A 21,987-nucleotide genomic window follows, 5' to 3' on the forward strand; every position below is an offset into this window, starting at 1 on the left:
ATATACACACACGCACACATCTTTCTGCTGTTGCTTGCTTGCAGACTTTGATGCACCACACAGGTGCTGACAAAGAAGCTGCTAAACATCGAGTCCCTGTGCGGACAGCTTCTGTTGGCCCCACCACCCACTGTCCAAAGCCACCACTTCATGTCACCTCGCCTTTCACATGACAGACTTGACAAGCTTTGGGCAGCTTACCTCTAAAGGGATCTTCTGTCAAGTCTGACATTTACTACCATTAAACACCAGCTACGCCATGTTGCCAGCTGAAAAGCATGGATGTGTGATTTAGAGACCGAGGTTCACTACCACCCCATATAAGCCACAGAAAGCTCTTGATTGCTGCACAGACTGACTGAATGGTGTTGAAGGCAAAGACTATGAGGCCTTTTATAAAACGGAAAGCCAGAGTTGTTATCTGATGGCTAGCCCTGACAGGTAATTACAGAGAGGAAGCAGTGGTTAAGGTGTTGTGAGGGAGGAGAATTTTCTGTACTCTGTAATTAACCACAGAAATGGGCACTCATTGATGCAAACAGCCCCACCCATCTGGGAAAAAGACATCTTTGTCAGGTAATCAAACACACTGATGTGTCACCCACAGGATAATTTGAGAACGGTCATATCCACACACCTGCCCTTGATACCATCTTGACAGATTTTACATATGGCTCCACGGTCACGTGTGCCGTCGTTGCTTCCTGATTGAACAAGGTGCAACAACATGGACTATAGAGCTCAAGATGACACAACCGGGAAGAAAAAAAAGGACCATATTGGTGCCTTTAAGATTTAGGGACACATATTAGGTATTCAACATGTGACTACTGGTTCTTGACCTTAATCCTGCTTGCAAAAAAAAGCAGAGCTGCCATATAGATTTTCTACAGAGATCCCTGTTCCCAATAAAATGCAAGAAATAGCAGTCCCTTCAGGAGGGAGGTCAGCTAACCGCCATGAAAGGATTATAGTTGCCATCCTGTGGGAGGAAGACCAAGACACCCTGGTCTTCCTCTGTCAACAGTCTGATTAATAAATGTGGCAGATCGGAGAAAAAGAATGTATGAAGGGATACCCATCCTTTCTTTACTGTCTCGACCGCCTGCACACATGCCACACATTAATCAAGGAGGAAAAGTTGTTTTCTCTCCACAGCATGACACAAAAAATAAAACTTCATGTGCGTCTAGGGCGAAGGGAGGGGTAATGTTGCGTGACATTCTCTTCATATCGCCAAGCTAGAGGTCACCTCCCGGCACTGAGAGAAAAGAGAGAGGGAGAAAAATAACGCTCTCCATCTCTCACCTGCTCGCCCACTGTGCCTGCATTCATCAATCCTCTCTCTGCTCCTGTCCTTCCATCTATCTGGCCTTGTGTGACAAACACACAGTAACAGCGTGCCCATAACACATATTGCTATCTTTGTTATCAGCACAAATCGACTCACGCAGCCAGTGCTTCGATTGCGACACGAAGCGACAAACATCATCCTCCATAATTACAGTAAGGAAATAAATGAAACCGCATGTGACTCACGAACCAGCCTGAATATGCAAATAACCAGCATTTCTTGGTGGTTTCATAATTGTTCCTGAGCTTTGACACCACAGAACAAACGTTTTGCAAGTTAAAATTACACCATGTAATTAATTTGATTGGTGGAGGATTAGTGAGACAAGGACTTCATTAAAAAGGTATGTCATTTTCAAACACAGCGAACACACTCAGTGTTTAACATTTTAACTGAAAATCACTCCCATTAAATAGCATTTCCAAAGCTATTTGTGGGAGTGGACATGATTAGCAAGTGTTTTGTTGTTGCGTGCTGGGGCAACAGTTACATTTGCGCAAATGGAATGAGTCATACTAGATTGACAGAATACAGTACTTTTACAGTCGCTTTTACATCACAACTTGTGAATCATCTACATTCTTGAAGCTTGTCTGAATCACTGACGACTCAGAGCAAAAATAGTAATGGAATCCCACATCTTCCGTATGTGTAAAAGGATTGAAATTATCTGCTAAAATAATACATGCCAAAACTAAGGTCATGTAAGAGCAGAATTAAATTTTCAGTGCGCATCAGAATGAGAACTAAAAGTTCTAAATATTACAACTGATGATATAACAACAGTGCATCCATTATCTCCCACTTAAAGGCCTCTACCAGAGCCCAGTATCAATCTTGTTTATTACTCTTCAATAGCTCTGACCTTTTGATCTCCAAAGTATGGCTTATGGACAATAGCTTCTACCTGTGAGTGAAATGCAATCAATACCTGGACAGCTTTATGTTTCACTGCACTGTATGAGATACCACAGAGCAAGACCAGAAAGGAAGATGGGGGCTATGAATGGAGGCAGGAAACTGACAAAGCAAGACGGATGACTGACAGGTAGGGAGCAGACTCTCAACAGGGGAAATGATTCAAGTCAAACGCTGTGCTGGGAACGCCACCTCTGCATAAAACCATGCACACGATGGCTATATATCACTCCAACCAATCATTAAAAACACACTCTCTTTATCTGTCTCTCAATAACAAAAAGGGAAGAAAATTGAAATTGAAATATCGTAGCGCAGCGAAAGATCAAGTACAAGAGTAGTTTAAAAACAAGACTCAAGCATTGGCAAACAAATCAAGGTTTGGATGCAGTGGACTATTTCAAAGTAGAAACAGACAAGTGGCCATGGTAAGGTCAAGTATGTTCACCTGCATCTGATAAAGTGTGGAGGCTGTTTGTTTGGCAGTGCCAGGGTGTAGCCTTAATTGGGTTCGTATTAACTAGACGAGTAACAAATTGAAAGAAAAACCAACATAAAGCGTCCTAGTGAGGTGTTGGCCACAAGGACAGCTTCAATGTTCCTTGAAATAGATGTTTCAAGTATTTAAAATGCTACTGGAGTGATAAAACGCCATTCTTTCAAAATATTTTCCCTCATTTGTTGCTTTGATGATGATGAAGAGGACTTGCTTCATCCAGAATCTCTCATAGATGTTGAACCGATGACTTTTAAAGCCCTAGCATATGACTCACATCATTCATTGATCCCTCAATGGGGGGGCATTATGATCATTCCAATCAGTAAAGAAGAGCTTCATCCCGGCAGAAAGGCGATCACTGAGAACAACTTTGTATTGATTGGCAGTGACCCTGTCTTGGTTACACATGAGCTCGCCCACTTCCTGAGAATATGATGAAGGATGACTCATCTGACCACATCACCTTTTTTTCCACATTTCTGAAGATGTAGTATCTATGATTTCTGCACTATTGAACTGTCATATGATCATTCGTCTTTGTAATTATGACTTTATGCACTGCAACCCAACTACAATATCTCTGCACGTAATTGTTGGACTGTTCTCGCTGATAGTCTGATCAGGTCCTGCCCTTACATTCTTAATCACCTGAGGGACAGCGGTTACTCTATTTTTCCTTACATGTCAAACCAATGAACAGGCATCATTACATGTGTACAGCTATGCACAATTTTTGACCTGATTTACTAACGTCTTTGTCATAAATCTAAATGTAGGTGTTATTTCAGTCACTGTTCACGTTAAAGCGTTAACAAGTTGAGTAGTCTTTGTGTCTAAAGTCACTTAGATCTTTTCCTTTTTGCTATCTTGATTCAAAACCAGAATTAACTAGGTCGTGTCATTAATTGTATACATGTCAAAGAGAATGATTGGATGTTAACTGCCGAATTGTACCATGCAGTGCACCTGTGTGGAAGCATCTGCATTTTTTTTGCGTTTCTCTGGTCTTCTATCAGGTGTTTCCTTAAATTTGTCATCTGTCATTTACTTTGTGCAAGATATGCAGATATGTCTGGCTGCTGTACATCTGAATGTATGCCAGTGTAATTCCTCAAATGCCAAATGACTTTTGCTGCTTCCACCAATCAGTCTTGCTGTAATTTGTTTGTCTCTGACATCATGCCGGGGTGTTTGTTTTGGTAACTATAAGCAGGCTTGTAAGTTGATCATCACAGCAGCCATCAGGGCTAAAAATACAAACTAACCATGCAAGGCCCACTAACGGTCCAATAAAACTTTGCTTCTGTAGGATTTAGTTTCATGAGGACAGTTAGCTGTAATATAACCCTGTTTGTGGGTAAACCTAGCCCTCTATCAAAGCTGAAAAGGGCATGACATCTTGTGCAGTGGACAGCCATTATCCTGAGTGATGAATATGCAGTAAGATAGCTCTGCACTGACTGAGGAGAGCTCCAAGGTTTCCGGACACAAGATACACAAGTTTAATTGTACACACTTCAAGGAGCCTAAATTACTTTGGAGAGTCAAATTAAGTGTGAATTCTCAGTATTTAGGAGAAGTGTTCGATGCCAGTTTCAATTTGTTTGGCTAAGGGGCCATTTAGTCCTCCAGCATAAACAAATAAGATGAAATGTCATATTTCTCCCTGCTAAATTTTTCAGAAAGACATTCTACACTTAGCCGTGCAGTTTAAACGGGAGATTCTGGGGAAACAATCCATTTTCAAATTCTCTGCCAGACTGAGCCTCTTAGCCCGCCCACATGCCCTGCCATTGGCGGTCAATAATCTGCCCAATGAGGAAACATTAGCTGGCATGTGGAAGACGAAGAGGAGGAGGTGGATAAGGTGAAGCTTGTAGAGGATGGGCGACTGAGTGATTTGCCTTACATACAGGCCATGAGATAAGCCTCTTGGTTTCCCCCTTGGCAGATAAAGGCCTCCACATTACAGTTATCATCGGAGACAGATTATAGACTCCACTCTCTTTATAAGTACAGGATGATGCTGGATAGGCCTTCAATGCGCCACTACCATTATGAATGCTCCACTTGCACTGTTCTCCATTGCAATCAATCAAGTTTACAGCCAATTCGAGTTACTGCTTTCACTTGTCTCTCTCTGACTAGATATTGACCTGCACTGTTCCCCCATCCCATGAGGAAATAAACACACAATCTGCATGTCAGATCTGACACCTGCATAATTACAAATGCACCGTAAGCTACACCATAAAATCTTCTGTAGTGGTCTGATTATATTAAGGCAACTCTGTGTTGGAAGTATGCACAGTTATAAATATCCCAAGTTTTTCCCAAATAGACAGACAGTTGAGGTTTTTGTAGCATGTGTAGTGAGGAAAGACAAATATCAAACCACATTACAGTCGTGTCAAGCACAGAAGAGCAAGTGTACTGCAAGGCAGAGGTTATGGCCCCCTGGCCGAGAACTGTGAAGCTGAGTGTGGCTTTGGTTAGCCCCAAATGGGACAGTCACCTGGGCGCACTTGTGAATAACCTATTTCCACACTGAAATGACTGATGGGCTTGGATAAGATGGCAGCAGCACAGAGTAGAGTGGAGCAGAGTGGAAAGTAGCGGGGGTTCGTCTATCTCTGGTTCTGCTCCAATAGTGCCTTGGTTCATCTCTACAGCCCCCCAAAGGCCCTAGGGAGGAGATTTAAGTGTGTCAAGGCTCTGTGTGCAAGAAGATGAGTTAGGGCTTCAAACCCGCCATACCGAGACTCTAACGCGCTCTGTAGTTCTCTCTCTCCCTCACATTCCAACCTTCCTTTGCCGCTCCTGCTGTGCAAGCGCTCCTTCTTTTCCCTACTCTATTAATCTCCACTCTTTCCACCATTCTTTCTCATTTCCACCAGATACCCCATCTTCCCCTCCTTCCTTCTCCAATATGGAGGCTGCATGCAGGGATGACTTGTGGGCACATTAGTGGTAATGGCAGGGGGGGGAAATGATGGTGATGGATGCTACGTCTGTCAGTCATCACTGCCATGACACAGATGTGTCAGATGGAGATGCTGAGATCTTTGAAGTTCACTTGAACTCTGCAAAGTTACTTTCCGCTGGCAGATCATGTGTGGGTGTGTGCATGTGTGTACATGTAGATTTATGTGATAGGGCGTACGCACAGACACAGCAGGAGGCTTCTGTCTGTCAAACTCCTTCAGTAAACCTTTATTTTCCCATCCTGACATAATAATTCAAGCTATGGAAATGCATGCCTCTGCCAAAGCAATATATCAGATACTGCCTTGTGCACAATGCAGCATCAAAGAATAATTAAGCCAAGAAATCAGTAGTACCACAGGACTGCAGTAAAAATAAATCACTGGTATAAAATAAGTGTAGCCAACATATTGCCCAGTCCCATGGGTTGCTTCCTCTGCCAAACACATGAAAAAAATAAATGCTGACAAGGAAGCCCCTGTTGACATTCTGCCTGATGTGAGTGCTCTCAGTCAAGGAAATTACATTTAAATATTTTAAGGCAATGCAATAATGGAGAGCTTTTTTTTTTATTACAATGAAATGCAGGATGAAGCCAAGCGGGAGACCAACTGAGCAAAGAAAGCTTCATAGATAAATGTTAAATGACCCATACAGTGTTCACCATAGGTGGGAGGAAATGAGGTAAAGATTATTGTTAAAGCAGCCCTGATTAGTAAGGTATTAACGGCAGATTCAGTAAAATAGATAAAGGATTTCTCATTACATTTACTTTAAATGAAGTTATGGATTTGTGTAAAAACATCATGCGATATTATCAGCATTTATGAATAATCATAATAAATAAATTAAAAAAAAACACATACAAACTGGTTTCTAAATAATCCTGAACAACTTGATATCCAATTTATTTTTTTCTTTTATTCAGTAGTCAAATCCACACAGCCAATATAAAATGTTACAGGCAAAAAATAAAGAAATAAATCCAGTGTGATTTCTATATAAAAGACCACAATTTTTATGTCAGCAGTGCATATTTTTTATATATATATATTTTGATTTACATAATAGAAAATATTGTATTGTTCATTTTGCAGACAAGTCAGTTACCTAAAATGTGCTGCTGACTAAAGTAAATTGTGTTTAGCATACAGAACCATGCCTAGGTGGTGTTTCTGCACAAACCTGCACAATATCAAGTATGATTTAGCATGATAATATTTCAGCTTATTAGTTTAGCTTAATTTAGAAACACACTACAATCAAAAGCCCCTTAAAAAACTTAGGTGGGGGGCAGGGGAATGTTAGCGAAGGGATGAGAGGTGATAAGGGAGGTGTGCTGGGAGGGCAGTCATATAGTTGTAAAGCTCATAAAAGTGTTTTCCTCTGCCTCCTAAAACTCCTTCGGGTTGGGCAGAGTGGCAGAGGTGGCGGTTTTTCAAAGCATCAGTCATGCATAATATAAGCCACTTTGTTTATTAATGGCGAGCTCTCCCAGTGGAGACTGAAATACTTGGCGCGGGCCCCCAAGTTGCACCGCTTTAATATCTGACGGCTAAATAATTAAAGCGGGCTTACATCACCGCACCCTCTGAAGATCTGGCCCCCTCGTTTCTGCTGTCTACAAAGCCAAGGCGTTGCCCACGCCGTGATGCACTTGCACTGATGTGCCTGCGGTTCTTTCATGTGCTGAGGCAGGGAAGGTGGGTGGGAATGAGAGAACATCCCCGCCACACACTACAGAGTAACCATGTCACCTCCCTTGAGTTCATTGCCAACTTTTAGCAAATTTTCAGAGGGCAAAATCTCAGGAAGGAAACAGTTTATTGTGAAAACCCAAGAGAAACTGCGATGCAACTGCACCTGCTGCTGTTGATGAAGGCTGCAATTTCATTTGTTGGATGGAAAAAAAGAAGAGAATAGATTCTGAGAAATTAATATTTCACAAGGTAGAAATTCAGTATTCAAGACAGCAAACACGTACTGTCAGCCTAACAGCTTCAGCCTCATGTTATAGCTCTGTATACATCTAATGGGTAATTTGCAAATAATAGGAACTTGAGTGCCATCCCCATTCTTATCTGTGACTTTGTGACATGCAGATTGGTGCAGGTCTTCTCTTGCTTTGGAGGGGCATTAATCAAAGCCAAGAAGGAGGAGGATCCCAGGCACAGTGCTATCCTTTTTCTCCTCACTCGGTGCTTCGTTTTAATAGAAAAGCTATGAATGGCTGTGTTGGATGGGATGTGTTCATCTGGTCCCCGCGGTGGTGTATGACACCTTATTTCGTGTCTGTGGTCGAAACATGCGAAAGCAAGACAGGGCAAATCATTTTCCCAGGCAGGCAGGGAAAATGTGCTCACTACCAAACTGGAAGCATGCAGAAGACTGCAAAGGTGATTGTGTGTCAACTATTCTGAGCTTTATTTTGCCCTAACGGGAGTATTTTACTGTCCTCCATTTCATACGAAGAGAAGGATGTGGAACTGAAGCAACCTGTAACTAAATGAGAACGGCTATTTCTTAAAAGGAAAAGGCTAGTTAAAGAATTTAAGATTAAAAAAAAGGCATGCTGACATGATAAGTTTTTAAAAATATTTTGGCCATAGCTTGGTTTCAGATAGAAACATATGGTAGACCTTTTTTCGAAGATTATATGATTTTCCCTTAAACTACCTTTATGGTGTGACCTGATTGACTTCACATTGGCAATAATTAAGCGATTGGATCTACATTGAAAAAAAAGAAACGGAATGTTGGGCCAAATTTTAGTAAAGCCCTTGACACATCTGTCATAAACCGGCAGTTAAAAGTCTTGCTGAATTTCCTGCTGTATCTGCTCTCACAGCCTCTGCATGATCACCTTCCATGCCTGTTGGCATGCTGACCTCACATTTCAGCATAGCAGAGGCTGTCACTGTGTAGTTGGCAACTATAGTCCAAACAAGAGGGTGACAAGCCCACAGGGCCCACTTTAGCCTTCGGCCCAGAGCTGTCAGAGGGGTACAAATACTCATTCAAGAAAGCAAGATAGCCTCCACTGAGAAACTCATACACCAGCAAGCACCTACATATGCACAACCTAGGGGGAAGAAACTTTTCAGGGTACTGCTGAAGTGAGTTTGTGCTATTCAATGTGAACTCAAGACTGCGACAGCACTGCTTGAAACACCCACTTTCCTGCATTATACTACACAAATTGTCAAAAATGCACAGCCTGAAGTATCAACTAGGAGACCGAGAAGTTATAGAAAAAGAAAACCTTTAAACTAACTTCTGCAATGGTGGGCTCAAGAACCTATGAACTAACTGGAGTTGATGACACACTCGCTCCATTTTTAAACTTGGCAGCTTTTTGGAAGGGTGTAGTCTGGCACTCTTGGCTTATATATGTTCCCTTTCATGGTAGCACAAACGCTCAGGTGTAAAAAGGGGGAGGGAAGGTGGGTGTGTGGGCACAGGACAGAAAATGTCAAACCAGCAAGCTTATCTTAACTGGCCAGAACACCTGAGGCGTCCTTTCTGTTTCTCATCACGATGCGCGTGTCCGTGCATGTGGTTGTGCGCCTTGGACTTCGTGTGGAGGGAGAATCATGAATACTAATGGTGTTCTCTGAAAGAGAAGGGTTGTGACTTGACTCTCAAAGGAGAGGGCTCAACAACTCTCCCCCTCAACACTGCTACACACATAGACGAATACACACAGATACACACACACATTGCACCTGACCTCCCCCTGCAGCCCAGAGATAAAGTGGTGATTATCAAACATAGCAGCTTGTCATTAGCACAGTAACCAGTGATATAGGCCATTGGTGAAAGACAAGGACAGGACTTGAGCTTAGAGGGCCACACATTGGGCGGTTTTCAGCAAAAATGGCGTTCAGACCTCTGGACTAGAGGGCTAGTGGCCCCGCCTTTGCAGGATAGGACGGATGGATGGGTGGAGGGAACAGCTGACCTCATCAGTATGCATGTACGGTCAAGCCAAACAAACAACAACACACAGAGGACTACAAACACTGTCTGTTCTCCCGAAGGAAGTTGTCCGTGGCATGCAGAAATCATGGATCTACAAGAACAGACAATGCAAAAAAGAAACAGAGATACAAAAATCGTTGAGGATGATAAGGTCAAGAAGATAAAAGTACAGCGACCGTAGTAGTGGAAGGAAAATATAAATCTCAGAGAAAAAATGTGAAAATGAAGACCAAACAGAGTGATTCAGAATCAACACTGACATTGGAATTATTCAGAATGGTAATTATATGTTTAAGTTAAAAAGGTAAAGAAATCCACACCAGCGATAACAATGGAGATTTGAATTTATACAAGGAGGTCAAGCTGTGTGAATATACAATATCTCCTCAGTTACTTCAATGGCACTATGAGGTGGGTTGCCATGATTACCAAAGACCAGAAGAAAGGCAGGGGCCAGTGCATTCACACCAGCAACCACGCAATTAATATCAAGTAAAGGCTGAAGGTTATTTCACAGTATAATTTATTATAGGACAAATGTTACTGTATATAATTGTATTCTATTGTATTCATGTATTGCACCTCACATTTTACTTCTTCATTTATTTTGAGTAGCCATCATTTTTTCCATTTTCAATTTGCGATGTTCATTTTGTTGAGGTAATTCATATTTCAAATGTAAAAAACATGGTAGAAATCTAGCTTTCTTTGCCTCACCAAAGCAATATTATTGTCTTTTTATTTTTCACAATAACAGCCTCGCTGTAAACAAAGCTTTGCTGGAGAGATAACAATGGATGTGTTTTCCTTTGATGGTCAGGTTGCAAGTTTGAACATAAAAGAAAACCATTTGTGTGATATACAAAAGCTTCTCACACAGAAACCACAGGTAAAGCAGAAAAGAAGGTCCAGGTGATGCGTGAGCGGTTATAATTATGGCCCCTGTCTGAATCTGAAATGATTTGATGGCTTGAGGTCATCAAGTTTAACCTTCCATTTCCTGCTTATGTTTCTTGTATTTATAAATGCACCTGAGGTTGAGTCTGACCTCCGTTTCCTAGGTGACCAATTATGATGGACAGGCCAAGATATATATGATGCATATGAATCCTGGATTGTTGCCCATAGAGAGTCAAGGAGACATCTCAACCATGGAAGGATTTGTAATAATATTCATGCAAACCTGTATGCATTAGAAGGCACATACTAATGCACGCACGTGTATGTACACCTCAGGCACACTCCAGGTAGCCCTCGGTGGATATATTCCGTCCAATGCCAAGGACGAACTTGTCCACATAGCAATAAAATCTCTTGGAAGTGCTCCATCTAAAACATCAAAGATAGCCTGAATAAAAATGAGCATTTTAATCCCTTTAGCTCTATGCATTGCAGTGTAGAGGTATGGATTACCTCACATGGCAAACATTTTCCTTCTCCGCCTCTAATCCTGAGTCAAGGATAGCGTGCATGGTGTATGTTTGCCAGCAAAGATGTGCTGACAGACATACCAACAAAACCATGTTCATTCTACTGGTGCAAAAGTGAGATCATCACACACATAAATAAGCCCAGGGCACAGCCTATTTGCTTGTATATGGAATGATATAGGCTGTTAACACCTATGAGCAATCACAGTGCTAGTGTATTTACGCATTTACTGTACATGGAACACAGGAAATACATTAAATGCAACATACTTATACAGACCCCTAGAACACTTTAAAATCACACCTTGCAACAGGAACCATCATATTCCCCATGGATTTATGAGAAGCAAATGTGAGATCCTTGAAAGCACGACCATGTATGTGTGTAGGGGGTCACTTATCGCCGAGCAGACAGTCCAGTGAAATGCCATAGTTCAGCGGTCAGGACTCTCCAATTAGCTGTAATCAGAACAATGTGGGGGAGACTTTGCACCATCTGAATAGACAGTAATGAACTGCTTCACATATAGGAGGCTGCGATAGGTCTCAGACAGCCAGAAAAGGCTCTCTAAATCGGCAGTTCTTCATCCATCACAGCCAGTGATGGTAACAATGGATATCTTAAAGCAGTGGCAAATGGTGGGTCCCAGTCTGTGGCTCCTCCATTCTGTCTGAATACTTTAAAAACATTAGAGGAAATGTGTGCACAAGGCATGCACGTAATAACTCCTCCAAGATAGTTTGAACTGCAAAAGCTCGTCAGGTCATATGTGACATACGGACAACATCAAAGTATTTGTGCATATGTCACACACACAAATCAGACCTCCCTACATGCCTTGTTGTCACATTAATGTTGTCTAATATTGCAATCATTCTACATAGTGAGTTGTGTATTAATAGATGTGTGGGTGTGTGCCAGCATGTGAGCACAGCATGGCCCTGCAGGGGCACATCTAGACAGATGTAGCATAATAATGACACTGTGGGAAGAGAGCAGCAGATAAGGCTTGAGCCTTGACTCTCATGGACCTGATACGCTAAAATCCAGGGGTGAGTTCAGGGCCAAAGTGACAGCTTAATGAATTATAGGTGCCTACTTCTCTAGTTGACAGTAAGATTTGCTTGGCACACTGCACGCAGGCAGATGGAGGGTTTTTTGGAGCTAACACGAAGTCTGACCGAGGTGGTGGGAAAGTGTGGATATGTGAGTCTGTGATGGCAAAGGCTCGTCTACAGTGTTGTGACAATGACACCCAGTTGAGAAACTGCCTACTGAAAATGTTCTGAAGCAAGTGGGCTCTTATCACTGAGTGGGGTATTAGCACTAGTAATAAGCTGTGCCACTTGGTTGACAATACATGGAGAGCTGGCATTTCAGACAAGGACTTGATATGCCAGGCTGCAATGGAGGTATTTATGATGGCGACTGAATTTGACTCCCCGCATAAGAGCGGTGTTCTAATGCGTGTGTGTGTGTGTGCTGTCTTGTTGTAGATAATGAAAATTCTGGAAGTGTGCTACTAAAAACAACACAAACCAAATGAGAAGCAGCAGTGTTTACTGTGTAGGCGTACATTAGTAACTGCTACAGCATACTGCCAGGGAGAAAAAAAAGAACAGCAAATACAGCCAACCAATCAACCAAACAACTTCACTATCTTGCTTTAGCTGTAGCAGCTTTTCCACACGTGTGCTATGCATGACAGTCAAGCATGCAGCACATTAGGAGCAAACTCAGAAGACTGACAGGCCTGTATAGTGTGGGGTGACATCCCGGCCTGAGCCTGACCTGAGAAGTTTGCTATTGAAATGCAGCCTTTCCTTTTCGTAGGGCAAACAGACCATTTCTCTTGCAGGCCAATATCTTTTGACAGCCATAAATCCACAGAGAGAGCCAGAGAACATTTTTATGTTAATTATGTCAATTTAAATAGCTTAGCAACTCAAGATGTGAGAGGTGCAATCCAATTATCCAAGCTAGACGGAGGAGAAGGCAGCAAAATAAAGAGAAGACACTAGTTGGAGCTGCCATTTTAGGAGAGAAAAACTGCTTGTGTGCCGTTACGCAGTGTTTCTCTCTGATGAACTATCATGTAGAAGCTTAATTTAAAATAACTCAAAAAGGTGTGCATTGGGATGGAACGCTATTACTGAACAATTTTATACTGAAGAAATAAGTGATTCTCATTCTCTTTCAGGTGCTGAAAGCAGAGATTGGAATGGTGATTGCTCTGTGTCAACAAAGAACAAGTTGTACCAAAACTACAGGCAGGAAAGGGCTAGAGTGCTGGCAACCTGATCTAAGTTATTAATGACGGTTTCTGAGCTACAACCTAGATAGACCAAAGATCTGCCTGCATCCCTCAGATGAACTGGAAACACTATAACAAAATATTACTTGTTTGGAAAAATAGTGTCTAAAGGTGTCTGAAACACAAGGGCTCAATGAAAAGTGACATCACTGGCAGAAACACTTAAAGATCACAATGAAATTTCCGTAGACCATGCTCTCAGCTGTATTCATTTGAAACTAAAGTATGATGACACAGTTAGTGGACCTCATATCTTGTAACACTTACACGTATAACGCAGTCCAATTCCGTACTTCATTTATTTGTTATTTTTGAATGCTTTAAACTTCAAAATCTTGGACCTACAAGAACATTGGTGTTGTTGTAAGAAGTTATCGCAATTCTATCATCATAAAGACACTTTATCACTAGATTATTTGAGAATATGGTGTTTTTTTTGTTACTAGTCTATACCTCTATGACAACGTCAAAAAATCTTTAAATAATAAAAAAGTACAATTAATTCAACCTGAGAATTTGAAAAAGAAACAAACAAAAAAACCCCAAGACAATTCAAGGATTTAATGACCCATCACACTCCAGTGAACACTATAAAAAAAAGGTTAGCTAATCAATTTGTCATTACCAAGGCAGTGAGAATACTCCTTGTTAACTCCTCTATGACACATGTCAGCTCTCATTTGTGTGCTCAGTCACAATTTGACTGTGAGGACATGAGCACACATAGCTTTGGGTGGGATTTCATAAATGCAATGCAGGCGTGAGCAACAGAGGAAAGAGATTGTGAACTAATAATCTCTACAGAGGCCGACCACAGCCAAATGACCGCAGAGGGTTACCAGACAGCTTGAAACAGATTACAAATACACTGAGGCAAGAGAAAAGAGAGATGGGTGGATAATAAAGGCAGAAACAGACAGATATACAGAATGAAGTAAGGTTCGTTGGAGAAACACTAAGTGGATGCAAATGTAACGACACGGGCATGAACATGCTGAGGAATCAATAAACGCTATTAGCATCTCCTGTCAAAGTAATGTATGTACAGGGTGTTGAAAAGCAGCAAGGGAAATAAATTCAAGGAAAGAAAGAAGAAGAAATATTGCGGTGGAAAAAGCTCAAGTTGGGGAACATCAAAGGAATCATCAGTGTGAAACTCTGCCTTGTCCCTGACAGCTTAGGCTAAGAACAGCGCAGCAACTGATGCACCACAGAGCACTGAGCCAAAGACATATACTGTGGAAAGTAGGACAAAATAAGGAGTGCTCAGGCAATTACCAATGGATTTTCCTGAGTATACAATGTACCGTGACAAACAGCATGTGAGACTTAGCATCTCCACAACCAGGCCATTCTCTTTAAGTGGCTGCCATCATGCGTCAACAATTTCACTATGGGTGGTGATTACATGAATTTAAATTGGCTACAGTTCAATACATCAATAGACCCAAGATGGCTGCTGAACTTGAAATGCAAGTAGCAGAACCCAGCTGGCTGTTGCTGTGCTGCAAAAAAAGCCCAGATGGGAACAGCTTCTAGAAACATCATCCGCCAACTCAGGGACATGAATCAAGACACTGGCCTTTGGGGAGCTGAGGCAATGAAAGTGGTCGCCCAGGCCTGGCTCCTCTCGTCTTTCCAGAGATGACAGAGATCAATAGATGGATGAACCAATTGCCCGGGCTTATGTACTCAACTTAGAGCTCATTGCCACCATAAATCAACCTCTTGAAGAAAATTAACTCCCACTGACCCCTTAAATCCTTGTCATTCCTCTCAGTCAAACTTCCACATGAACTTTCGCATGTTGCTCAGCAAAAGCACTGGCCAATCATTGGCCGATCAGTTCTAGAAGAGTCTAGGGAAAGAGCAACAAAAACAAATGAGCTTACCATGGCCCCCACGTGTGAGAAAGGGCATCCGGTTGATGGCAATGGGCACAGTACCATGCTTATTGTGAAAGTGGTGGACGTGGTGGGTGGTACTGAGGGAGGAGGAGACTCGGGCAGCCACGGCAGGGCACGGGAATACCAGAAGTGCAAGAGAAAGCACCAGCCTAAAGAGGAAGGCTGGGCTGGCCCACACCACGGGTGATGCCACAGCTGGTCTGGATACCAGTAGCAACCCCTCGTCCACATCCACTTGCACCTCCTGCTCCATGGGGGCGGGGCCTGAGAGGAACGGAAGGCCCCTCCCCCTCATACGACACAAACAGGAAGTGAGCATCTCAAATGAATCCAGGGCCCATGATCCCCAGCTTCCCAGCCCGGGATGGAGGAAAAAAAAAAAACAAAACGAAAATAAAATACTGATGAAAAATATAAGCCAAAAAAGGAAGGAAGAAAAAAAAAAGATCCTTATTTGAAAATCCCAAAAACGATTGAAAATAAAAACAAAAAAATCTGTGAAAAAAAAAAAAAAAAATACAAAATCCTTCGTGAAATGAAAGACCCTCAAAAATTCTCCAACAGTTTTGTGTTGATATCCGAAAGCTTCTGACTTGATCCTTCAGAACCAAAATAACTCCCACTCCTTTCCTAAAACAATTAAACCTGTATTTTGTATAAAACTTAACCTCTTCTGTTTACCGTACAACTTCCTTGGCAGCCTAAAACAAATGATCACAGCTTAGCAGCATTGATTTTGCAAACAAAAGACTCCATCTTAGCTCCTTGAAAAATCTGGTGTATACAGCTTTTTGAATTAATTGTTCGTCTGAGTTTCCTTTGCCTCGGGGAGATCTTCAGAGGGTTTCTCCACCCATAATCCAAGCCTCCATCACGAAGAAAAAGACTCCCGCCATCCCTTCTGAGCTGTTTGGAGACAACTTATATGGAGAGCAGCAGAATGGAAAAATACATAGGAGTAAAACCAGAGTGCAGAAGGGAGAGGCGAAGAAACAAGAGCCGAGACGGGGATGCTGTGATGAAGAAGCAGCCAAATCCTGTTTCGGGGCTTCGAATTCCTGAAGGAGCTCTGAACTCATTCAGTCTGGAGGGATGAATAAATAGAATAAAGGACTGGCAGGAAAGAAAAAGAAAAAAAACCCCCGAATGTCGAGAAGGAGGACAAAACGGTTGGCTATTTCCAAGTACGGTGGTGCTAAATTCCCTCTCTTCTTTTCTGACAAAATAAATCAATATGGGTCATGCAGCGCGCAGAACAGCATCAAGAAGACACCTTTAACGGGATTAAACCATAACCAAAGCATCAGTTCAATGCAACAATCTTCCAATCCTTAGACTTGTAACCAAGCTCCGTCCTACTTGTGATTTCTCTTCACCCTTGAGAATAGGATTCCGTGTGTCTGTCCCTTCAAACACTGCTTTCCAGGGTGGGAAGTAGATGAGAAGCAGCCACTGGTCCTCTCAGTGGAGCTCCGACACAGGCTGGCTTGCCGAGAGAGTCTGACGATGCTGCTGCCGCTACTGCCTCTGCTGTGAAATTCATGCTAATTGAATCAGAAGCTGCAGCAACGAGCGCATCCTTCCTGCCCGCACAGTTCTCCCGTCTCCTTTTCCTCCGATCAAGTCAGCCAGTCCCCCCCCCCCCACAAACGGCACACGCGCAAGGCTCCGTACTGGGCAGGGCAAAAAACAAAAAAACAAAAAAAAAAAAACCAAGAGTCAGGGGCAGAAATACAGCCGAAAGCCAGAGAAAGGTGGACACACTCGGATCCTTTGAATGCACTGACGGCGACTATGATACATAGGGCAGAGCAGAGACAGCGAGAGAGAGTGTTTGTGTGTCTGGTTGAAGCAGAGAGAGAGAGAGAGAGAGAGAGAGAGANAGAGAGAGAGAGAGAGAGAGAGAGAGAGAGGAAGAAAGAGAGAGAGAGAGAGAGAGAGAGAGAGTGGGAGGGGAATGAGTGGAGAGAATTGAAGGAGGAGAGCACGCACGCAGGAGGGATGGGAGGCACACATGCATGTTGGGTATTGTTTGCACACATACATACAGAAGCTACAGATTTCCAAACTGACAGATACAACCACAACACACTAATGTGTAGGTGTGTGAATTCAGAAGATACTTGTGCAAATATGCAGATAAGAAGAATCCAGCAATTCATTAGGAGTGGACAGGAGGGCAGGTCAATTGTTTTATTCACTAACAAGCACAATTGGGGGATTTTTTTTTTTTACTACCATCTCTTACATACACTCTTATGTTTTGTTTCATGCATCCACACTTTCCCCCCCTTTCCTATTCATCCTCCTCTCCCTCCTCCTCCTGTGTTAACCCCTCTGCACTTAGAACTCCGCACACATTTCGAGCTCAGACATCGATTTACCCCCTTCTGCATTTCTGCACTGTATTGTTTTTTGGTTCCTGCAGACTAACATGGAACAACAGAGAAAAATAAGAGTGACAGGTGGGGGTGCCAAGAAAACATGGTGGTAAGAAGAGTGGGAGGAACAAGTCATTCGATATAATGAGGAGAACAATGCGAGTGGTGTAGGAAAAACAAAATGTAGCCACTGGACTGCAGGAGGAGAGGAGGTATGAAAGAAAGAGAGAGAGAGAGAAAGAGAGAGAGATAGACAGAGGGAAAGAGCTATAAAGAGAGAAATGGAGGGAGATTGTGTATCAGATAAATCATGGCTGATAGAGATCGCAGTTGGGACAGGAGCTCAGTGCTAGAGACAAGAAGCAAGAAAAATGGCCAAAACGGGAAAAGGCAGTGCAGGTCTCCTGCTCTGATGGAGAGAACAGAGTCTAGACTATTATTCATTTACCCACACACATAAACGCACACACACACACCTACACACCCACCCACACACACACACACACACAAACAGACACAAGCACCTCTGCCAGGTGGGAGCGTCCCACGGGAGACGAGAGATGCTGTGCTTGCTGCTGTCAGTGTGAGGGAGATGTGACACCCAGGGTGACCGGAACACGTGTCCTTGCACCAAGACTGAACTGCTGAACTTGGAGGAAGGATTACAGGAACTACCAGAAAGCATAGGATTAGCAAATACTCCAATGGCGCTGTAGTAGGACAAGAAACAGGAGCCCACAATATAGAGAGCACTGGAAGCTGTTTGTAAAGTATTTACTAAGCTGCACTTCAACAGACAATTCTTTAATTAATGAAAAGTAGGACCCACAGAAATAATATGGAGTCTAGTCAGCACGTCAATGATGAAAACAAATGTCAACTAAACTGTATTTCCGTCACTGTGTACTGTCAAGACACATCTAATCAATCTTTTAAGTTAGTAGTTGTCTGAAAAGAAAACATAAAGTGAAGGTTGTCTGTTTGAAATGTCACAAATGTATTAAATTACCAGTAAAGCAGCAGGTAGGAGGGGATTTCTTTCACTTTAAACTTCTTCAGCACACTGGCCTCGTCGTAATGGTCAAGTCACATACTGAACTGGGTACAAGTCTGTTAACTATTTTGCTATTGTGTTTCGATCCGGCATGTTAAGCTTTCATTGCATTTGTCTGAAGACACACAGATTTTGATTGCTGCTTTACATTGCTGATGCTGTTTTGCTTTTCTTTCTCTTGCTTTCTTCACCATACATACTGATTTTTGACCACAATGAAACTATATACTTAGTCTCATTCAAATCTTGCTGTGTGTATGCAGTGATTTCATGATGACACTGGAGCACACTGCCATCCTTTGATTAGGATGAGTAACTGATTGGATTGGGAAGCAAAGTTATTTTAAATCAACTCATATTGGCAACTTTAACCTCATTTGTGATTAGAGAAAGCCGTGTAAAAAAAGAATATTAAACAGGAGAAAGGGGAAAGTATAGAAACATATAAAAAATTATATAAAACAAGAAAGCCCCATGTAACTCTTGCTCTCTCTGCAACAAATCATATCAACAATTACCTCCTACTTATAAACAACCCTTAACTCTAAACACATTCAAACGTATGGGGAAAAAGTGATGTGGTTTATCAGGAGACTGTCACTGACACTATAGATGTTTCCTTCAGAAGAAAGTGTGTGGACTGGGAACTCATTATGATGAAAAACACAGAGGACTGCCAACACCTGCTGCTGCACTCCCCTCCGGCACGGGAAAAAAAAAAAACAAGGAATACAGAGCGCACAAATACACACAGGTGAACAATCACTCCAGACACACACCCCGTGCATACTAATTGCACACCACACACATGACTGTCATGTCAGCGCAACCGCCGTGTGATGCAACTCCTCAGAGGCGAAAAACCACAGCGCTTCAGACGCTAAATATTCTGCAACTCCATAAAATCCCTCAGGGAATGTGAGGTCATAGATGGAAGAAGCGGGCTTAGGTTGCTGGCAGACGTGGGATCAAAGCCTCTCCTCTACAGTGTAATCCCGAGGAAACATGCTTGCCATTACACACCTAATTAATTAAACCTCAAACGCCACTCGACGTTAAGAAGCCAGGATGACAGAAATACAAAAGCGAGAGAGGGTGTTTTTCTTTCAAGGAAGCATGTGACAAAGAGTCTGTGTGGCTACATGCAAAACGTAGATCAATTTTAAAGGGTGCGAGCCGCTATGACACCCAACGAGAAAGTCAAGAAAAGGCTTGCGCTTCTCCATTGGGTGAGGTCAGGAAACTAGGACAAGTTGATTCTCTTTGCTTGCACAGAGGGGGAGAGCACAAAACACAAAAAGCAAGTCATCAATTTTTAACTCCAGTCTCCTATTTGTGCTATTCAGTAGCTTTCTCCCGTACGGAGGCCCAGTGTTAGCCGCTTATGTAAGTGCACTGCTGGGAAACTTCCTCCAGACTGAGCCACAATGTTGGCCGCTTATATAAGTGCACTGCTGGATACTACAAACTGGGAAATAAATTTGTTTGACGAGGTTCCAAATGGAGAAACTCAAAAAGCGGTTTGGCATTTGCATTTCTGATTGTAAGCTGTCATTTATTAGGTTGGTTGTTAAAAACTATCTTTGTGAAACGCCTGATCAATTAATAGTCTCGAAAGTAAAAAGTAGGAGTCCACATGTCTAAATAGCAAAACGGAGTACATAGGACGGCCTTTTAATATCCCAAATATGAGTGTTTCATATCATTGGTATTGTCTTCCAAAAACAACCCACACAACCATTACAAAAACTAGAAATATGAGCAATTTTAGAGGTGAGGGGAAGGTTGTGGTTGGAGTCATGGTTAAAAGAAACTGACTGAATGAAAACTGTGGTGTTAAACTACTTGTGCACTCAACCATCCACCCCAACCGTGTTTCGAAGAGATTTTGTGGTGCAGTGCTGACATTAAGCTACTTTTGCTATTGAGAGAAGACAAGACCGCATGGTTGCTTGTCAGGAAAATGTAGCAGTAGGTCTTTGTAAGCACCACCACGAAAAATCTTCTTTTTGGGGCAGTCTTATATAAGATAATTTACTTAATAGCACATTTTCTTTAGGGTACCAGAGAATTTATTGTCCAGACACATCCACCTGCTTCATGTTAGTAAGCCTCTACGACCAGGTATCGTATCATCCTCTCTGGACAGGACTTTCTCCCTAGAAAACCAGTCCACATTTAGGGGCTTGGTTTATAACATTATATCGAGGGTGGAGATCACAGAGGCATTTCATTTTAAAATGTTCTTAAAGGCAGACTTTCAGATGAAGATAATTTACTTAATTACTGAGGCCACTGCTCTATTTCTTTCTTTATTTCTTTTTTTTAATGAAATGCTATCTTCCGCCAACTAAAGCAAATTATGACACTAATATTTGCCAATCAAACTGCAGTGGGGCAGCAGACAGTCAAGCCTGCCTGCCATCAAATTTCCCATCGGCTTTCACTGCCAAGACTTCTGTTTTTTACGCATACGTGGGGCACTTGACACTGTGAGCATGTGGCTATGCCCGTATAGTGCCTCTGTAGTCAAGCACAATTAAAAACACAATTTAAACCCCACTCTATCCTGCCACCAACTTTATATCGTAGAATACTAATAAATGACAGCATTAAATGTTTGTTGTCATTAATTTCTAATTTGCTCACTAAAAGCAGTTGCCAGCAGGTGGGGGATCGCCTTACTTGACCCAAATGACCCATTGCAATTGACAACAGGGCTATTGCACGACACCGTTTAGAGCAGGAAGAGACAGTAACACAAGCCTGCAGCCAGTTTGCGGCTTGTAATGTGATTCATACTGTTTATTTACTTACTTTAATATGCTGCTCTCAGGGAGGTTTTGTAATTAAAATCTATTGGTTTTCCACCAACCCAGCATCAATTATCCTGCCGGTAATCAGATGCATACATTTACCCAACAATGCCTTCAAAGTAAGCCACAAAAGCAAAGGAAAAGGGGAAAAAAAAAAGCGCAATGGAGAATGAAAGCAAAATATTAAGCCATCTATACAAAGCTGATGGATGCATTAGAAGAGAGTGATAGGCAAAAAGAATCCACTAATAGCATTGTGGCTTCACCAGCTTTCAAAACTAAGAATATGTAGTTAAATGCATCTCAATGGTGTATGATATCAGGGTAACAGGAACTGAGAGCGATAA

Source organism: Stegastes partitus, unplaced genomic scaffold, assembly GCF_000690725.1.
Source record: "Stegastes partitus isolate 25-593 unplaced genomic scaffold, Stegastes_partitus-1.0.2 Scaffold3633, whole genome shotgun sequence".
In the NCBI taxonomy this organism is placed as follows: domain Eukaryota; kingdom Metazoa; phylum Chordata; class Actinopteri; family Pomacentridae; genus Stegastes; species Stegastes partitus.